This window comes from Salmo salar, chromosome 10, assembly GCF_965601325.2.
Source record: "Salmo salar chromosome 10, fSalSal1, whole genome shotgun sequence".
NCBI classification, from domain to species: domain Eukaryota; kingdom Metazoa; phylum Chordata; class Actinopteri; order Salmoniformes; family Salmonidae; genus Salmo; species Salmo salar.
Genome location: NC_138300.1, coordinates 60,537,220 through 60,544,127, shown reverse-complemented (window position 1 = coordinate 60,544,127; position 6,908 = coordinate 60,537,220).

Here is a 6,908-nt window from a genome sequence, read left to right as displayed (position 1 = left end):
ACCTGTCTAACTCCCTCTGTTATAGACCTGTCTAACTGTTATAGACCTGTCTAACTCTCTCTGTTATAGACCTGTCTAACTCCCTCTGTTATAGACCTATCTAACTGTTTTAGACCTGTCTAACTGTTATAGTCCTGCCTAACTCCCTCTGTTATAGACTTGTCTAACTGTTATAGACCTGTCTAACTCCCTCTGTTATAGACCTGTCTAACTCCCTCTGTTATAGACCTGTCTAACTGTTATAGACCTGTCTAACGCCCTCTGTTATAGACCTGTCTAACTGTTATAGACCTGTCTAACTCCCTCTGTTATAAACCTGTCTAACTCCCTCTGTTATAGACCTGTCAAACTGTTATAGTCCTGTCTAACTCCCTCTGTTATAGAGCTGTCTAACTGTTATAGACCTGTCTAACTCTCTCTGTATAGACCTGTCTAACTCTCTCTGTTATAGACCTGTCTAACTCCCTCTGTTATAGACCTGTCTAACTGTTATAGACCTGTCTAACTCCCTCTGTTATAGACCTGTCTAACTGTTATAGACCTGTCTAACTATTATAGACCTGTCTACCTCCCTCTGTTATAGACCTGTCTAACTCCCTCCCTCTGTTATAGACCTGTCTGACTCCCTCTGTTATAGACCTGTCTAACTCCCTCTGTTATAGACCTGTCTAACTCTTATAGACCTGTCTAACTCCCTCTGTTATAGACCTGTCTAACTGTTATAGACCTGTCTAACTCCCTCTGTTATAGACCTGTCTAACTCCCTCTGTTATAGACCTGTCTAACTGTTATAGACCTGTCTAACTCTCTCTGTTATAGACCTGTCTAACTGTTATAGACCTGTCTAACTCTCTCTGTTATAGACCTGTCTAACTCCCTCTGTTATAGACCTGTCTAACTCCCTCTGTTATAGACCTGTCTAGACTCCCTCTGTTATAGACCTGTCTAACTCCCTCTGTTATAGACCTATCTAACTGTTTTAGACCTGTCTAACTGTTATAGACCTGTCTAACTCCCTCTGTTATAGACCTGTCTAACTCCCTCTGTTATAGACCTGTCTAACTGTTATAGCCTGCTAACCCCTCTGTTATAGACCTGTCTAACTGTTATAGACCTGTCTAACTCCCTCTGTTATAAACCTGTCTAACTCCCTCTGTTATAGACCTGTCAAACTGTTATAGTCCTGTCTAACTCCCTCTGTTATAGAGCTGTCTAACTGTTATAGACCTGTCTAACTCTCTCTGTATAGACCTGTCTAACTCTCGCTGTTATAGACCTGTCTAACTCCCTCTGTTATAGACCTGTCTAACTGTTATAGACCTGTCTAACTCCCTCTGTTATAGACCTGTCTAACTGTTATAGACCTGTCTAACTGTTATAGACCTGTCTACCTCCCTCTGTTATAGACCTGTCTAACTCACTCCCTCTGTTATAGACCTGTCTGACTCCCTCTGTTATAGACCTGTCTAACTCCCTCTGTTATAGACCTGTCTAACTCTTATAGACCTGTCTAACTCCCTCTGTTATAGACCTGTCTAACTGTTATAGACCTGTCTAACTCCCTCTGTTATAGACCTGTCTAACTCCCTCTGTTATAGACCTGTCTAACTGTTATAGACCTGTCTAACTCTCTCTGTTATAGACCTGTCTAACTGTTATAGACCTGTCTAACTCTCTCTGTTATAGACCTGTCTAACTCCCTCTGTTATAGACCTGTCTAACTCCCTCTGTTATAGACCTGTCTAACTGTTATAGACCTGTCTAACTCTCTCTGTTATAGACCTGTCTAACTCCCTCTGTTATAGACCTATCTAACTGTTTTAGACCTGTCTAACTGTTATAGTCCTGCCTAACTCCCTCTGTTATAGACTTGTCTAACTGTTATAGACCTGTCTAACTCCCTCTGTTATAGACCTGTCTAACTCCCTCTGTTATAGACCTGTCTAACTGTTATAGACCTGTCTAACGCCCTCTGTTATAGACCTGTCTAACTGTTATAGACCTGTCTAACTCCCTCTGTTATAAACCTGTCTAACTCCCTCTGTTATAGACCTGTCAAACTGTTATAGTCCTGTCTAACTCCCTCTGTTATAGAGCTGTCTAACTGTTATAGACCTGTCTAACTCTCTCTGTATAGACCTGTCTAACTCTCTCTGTTATAGACCTGTCTAACTCCCTCTGTTATAGGACATGTCTAACTGTTATAGACCTGTCTAACTCACTCTGTTATAGACCTGTCTAACTGTTATAGACCTGTCTAACTATTATAGACCTGTCTACCTTCCTCTGTTATAGACCTGTCTAACTCCCTCCCTCTGTTATAGACCTGTCTGACTCCCTCTGTTATAGACCTGTCTAACTCCCTCTGTTATAGACCTGTCTAACTCTTATAGACCTGTCTAACTCCCTCTGTTATAGACCTGTCTAACTGTTATAGACCTGTCTAACTGTTATAGACCTGTCTGACTCCCTCTGTTATAGACCTGTCTAACTCCCTCTGTTATAGACCTGTCTAACTGTTATAGACCTGTCTAACTCCCTCTGTTATAGACCTGTCTAACTGTTATAGACCTGTCTAACTGTTATAGACCTGTCTGACTCCCTCTGTTATAGACCTGTCTAACTCCCTCTGTTATAGACCTGTCTAACTCCCTCTGTTATAGACCTGTCTAACTCCCTCTGTTATAGACCTGTCTAACTCCCTCTGTTATAGACCTGTCTGACTCCCTCTGTTATAGACCTATCTAACTGTTTTAGACCTGTCTAACTGTTATAGTCCTGTCTATTTCCCTTTGTTATAGACCTGTCTAACTGTTATAGACCTGTCTAACTCCCTCTGTTATAGACCTGTCTAACTCCCTCTGTTATAGACCTATCTAACTGTTTTAGACCTGTCTAACTATTATAGACCTGTCTACCTCCCTCTGTTATATACCTGTCTAACTCCCTCTGTTATAGACCTGTCTAACTCCCTCTGTTATAGACCTATCTAACTCCCTCTGTTATAGACCTGTCTAACTGTTATAGACCTGTCTAACTGTTATAGACCTGTCTACCTCTATCTGTTATAAACCTGTCTAACTCCCTCTGTTATAGATCTGTCTAACTCCCTCTGTTATAGACTTGTCTGACTCCCTCTGTTATAGACCTGTCTAACTGTTATAGACCTGTCTAACTCCCTCTGTTATAGACCTGTCTAAATCCCTCTGTTATAGACCTGTCTAACTCTTATAGACCTGTCTGACTCTCTCTGTTATAGACCTGCCTAACTCCCTCCCTCTGTTATAGACCTGTCGAACTCCCTCTGTTATAGACCTGTCTAACTCCCTCTGTTATAGACCTGTCTAACTGTTATAGACCTGTCTACCTCCCTCTGTTATAGACCTGTCTACCTCCCTCTGTTATAGACCTGTCTGACTCCCTCTGTTATAGACCTGTCTAACTCCCTCTGTTATAGACCTGTCTAACTGTTATAGACCTGTCTAACTCTCTCTGTTATAGACCTGCCTAACTTCCTCCCTCTGTTATAGACGTGTCTAACTCCCTCTGTTATAGACCTGTCTAACTGTTATAGACCTGTCTAACTGTTATAGACCTGTCTAACTCCCTCTGTTATAGACCTGTCTAACTCCCTCTGTAATATACCTGTCTAACTCCCTCTGTTATAGACCTGTCTAACTGTTATAGACCTGTCTAACTGTTATAGACCTGTCTATCTGTTATAGACCTGTCTACCTCTATCTGTTATAGACCTGTCTAACTCCCTCTGTTATAGACCTGTCTAACTCCCTCTGTTATAGACCTGTCTGACTCCCTCTGTTATAGACCTGTTTATCTCCCTCTGTTATAGACCTGTCTAACTCCCTCTGTTATAGACCTGTCTAACTCCCTCTGTTATAGACCTATCTAACTGTTTTAGACCTGTCTAACTATTATAGACCTGTCTACCTCCCTCTGTTATATACCTGTCTAACTCCCTCTGTTATAGACCTGTCTAACTCCCTCTGTTATAGACCTATCTAACTCCCTCTGTTATAGACCTGTCTAACTGTTATAGACCTGTCTAACTGTTATAGACCTGTCTAACTCTATCTGTTATAGACCTGTCTAACTCCCTCTGTTATAGACCTGTCTAACTCCCTCTGTTATAGACTTGTCTGACTCCCTCTGTTATAGACCTGTCTAACTGTTATAGACCTGTCTAACTCCCTCTGTTATAGACCTGTCTAAATCCCTCTGTTATAGACCTGTCTAACTGTTATAGACCTGTCTAACTCTCTCTGTTATCGACCTGCCTAACTCCCTCCCTCTGTTATAGACCTGTCGAACTCCCTCTGTTATAGACCTGTCTAACTCCCTCTGTTATAGACCTGTCTAACTGTTATAGACCTGTCTACCTCCCTCTGTTATAGACCTGTCTACCTCCCTCTGTTATAGACCTGTCTGACTCCCTCTGTTATAGACCTGTCTAACTCCCTATGTTATAGACCTGTCTAACTGTTATAGACCTGTCTAACTCTCTCTGTTATAGACCTGCCTAACTTCCTCCCTCTGTTATAGACGTGTCTAACTCCCTCTGTTATAGACCTGTCTAACTGTTATAGACCTGTCTAACTGTTATAGACCTGTCTAACTCCCTCTGTTATAGACCTGTCTAACTCCCTCTGTAATATACCTGTCTAACTCCCTCTGTTATAGACCTGCCTAACTTCCTCCCTCTGTTATAGACGTGTCTAACTCCCTCTGTTATAGACCTGTCTAACTGTTATAGACCTGTCTAACTGTTATAGACCTGTCTAACTCCCTCTGTTATAGACCTGTCTAACTCCCTCTGTAATATACCTGTCTAACTCCCTCTGTTATAGACCTGCCTAACTTCCTCCCTCTGTTATAGACCTGTCTAACTCCCTCTGTAATATACCTGTCTAACTCTCTCTGTTATAGACCTGCCTAACTTCCTCCCTCTGTTATAGACGTGTCTAACTCCCTCTGTTATAGACCTGTCTAACTGTTATAGACCTGTCTAACTGTTATAGACCTGTCTAACTCCCTCTGTTATAGACCTGTCTAACTCCCTCTGTAATATACCTGTCTAACTACCTCTGTTATAGACCTGTCTAACTGTTATAGACCTGTCTAACTGTTATAGACCTGTCTATCTGTTATAGACCTGTCTACCTCTATCTGTTATAGACCTGTCTAACTCCCTCTGTTATAGACCTGTCTAACTCCCTCTGTTATAGACCTGTCTAACTCCCTCTGTTATAGACCTGTCTAACTCCCTCTGTTATAGACCTGTCTAACTGTTATAGACCTGTCTAACTCTCTCTGTTATAGACCTGTCTAACTCCCTCTGTTATAGACCTATCTAACTGTTTTAGACCTGTCTAACTGTTATAGTCCTGCCTAACTCCCTCTGTTATAGACTTGTCTAACTGTTATAGACCTGTCTAACTCCCTCTGTTATAGACCTGTCTAACTCCCTCTGTTATAGACCTGTCTAACTGTTATAGACCTGTCTAACGCCCTCTGTTATAGACCTGTCTAACTGTTATAGACCTGTCTAACTCCCTCTGTTATAAACCTGTCTAACTCCCTCTGTTATAGACCTGTCAAACTGTTATAGTCCTGTCTAACTCCCTCTGTTATAGAGGTGTCTAACTGTTATAGACCTGTCTAACTCTCTCTGTATAGACCTGTCTAACTCTCTCTGTTATAGACTTGTCTAACTCCCTCTGTTATAGGAATGTCTAACTGTTATAGACCTGTCTAACTCACTCTGTTATAGACCTGTCTAACTGTTATAGACCTGTCTAACTATTATAGACCTGTCTACCTTCCTCTGTTATAGACCTGTCTAACTCCCTCCCTCTGTTATAGACCTGTCTGACTCCCTCTGTTATAGACCTGTCTAACTCCCTCTGTTATAGACCTGTCTAACTCTTATAGACCTGTCTAACTCCCTCTGTTATAGACCTGTCTAACTGTTATAGACCTGTCTAACTCCCTCTGTTATAGAACTGTCTAACTCCCTCTGTTATAGACCTGTCTAACTGTTATAGACCTGTCTAACTCTCTCTGTTATAGACCTGTCTAACTGTTATAGACCTGTCTAACTCTCTCTGTTATAGACCTGTCTAACTCCCTCTGTTATAGACCTGTCTAACTCCCTCTGTTATAGACCTGTCTAACTGTTATAGACCTGTCTAACTCTCTCTGTTATAGACCTGTCTAACTCCCTCTGTTATAGACCTATCTAACTGTTTTAGACCTGTCTAACTGTTATAGTCCTGCCTAACTCCCTCTGTTATAGACTTGTCTAACTGTTATAGACCTGTCTAACTCCCTCTGTTATAGACCTGTCTAACTCCCTCTGTTATAGACCTGTCTAACTGTTATAGACCTGTCTAACGCCCTCTGTTATAGACCTGTCTAACTGTTATAGACCTGTCTAACTCCCTCTGTTATAAACCTGTCTAACTCCCTCTGTTATAGACCTGTCAAACTGTTATAGTCCTGTCTAACTCCCTCTGTTATAGAGGTGTCTAACTGTTATAGACCTGTCTAACTCTCTCTGTATAGACCTGTCTAACTCTCTCTGTTATAGACCTGTCTAACTCCCTCTGTTATAGACCTGTCTAACTGTTATAGACCTGTCTAACTATTATAGACCTGTCTACCTCCCTCTGTTATAGACCTGACTAACTCCCTCCCTCTGTTATAGACCTGTCTGACTCCCTCTGTTATAGACCTGTCTAACTCCCTCTGTTATAGACCTGTCTAACTCTTATAGACCTGTCTAACTCCCTCTGTTATAGACCTGTCTAACTGTTATAGACCTGTCTAACTCCCTCTGTTATAGACCTGTCTAACTCCCTCTGTTATAGACCTGTCTAACTGTTATAGAC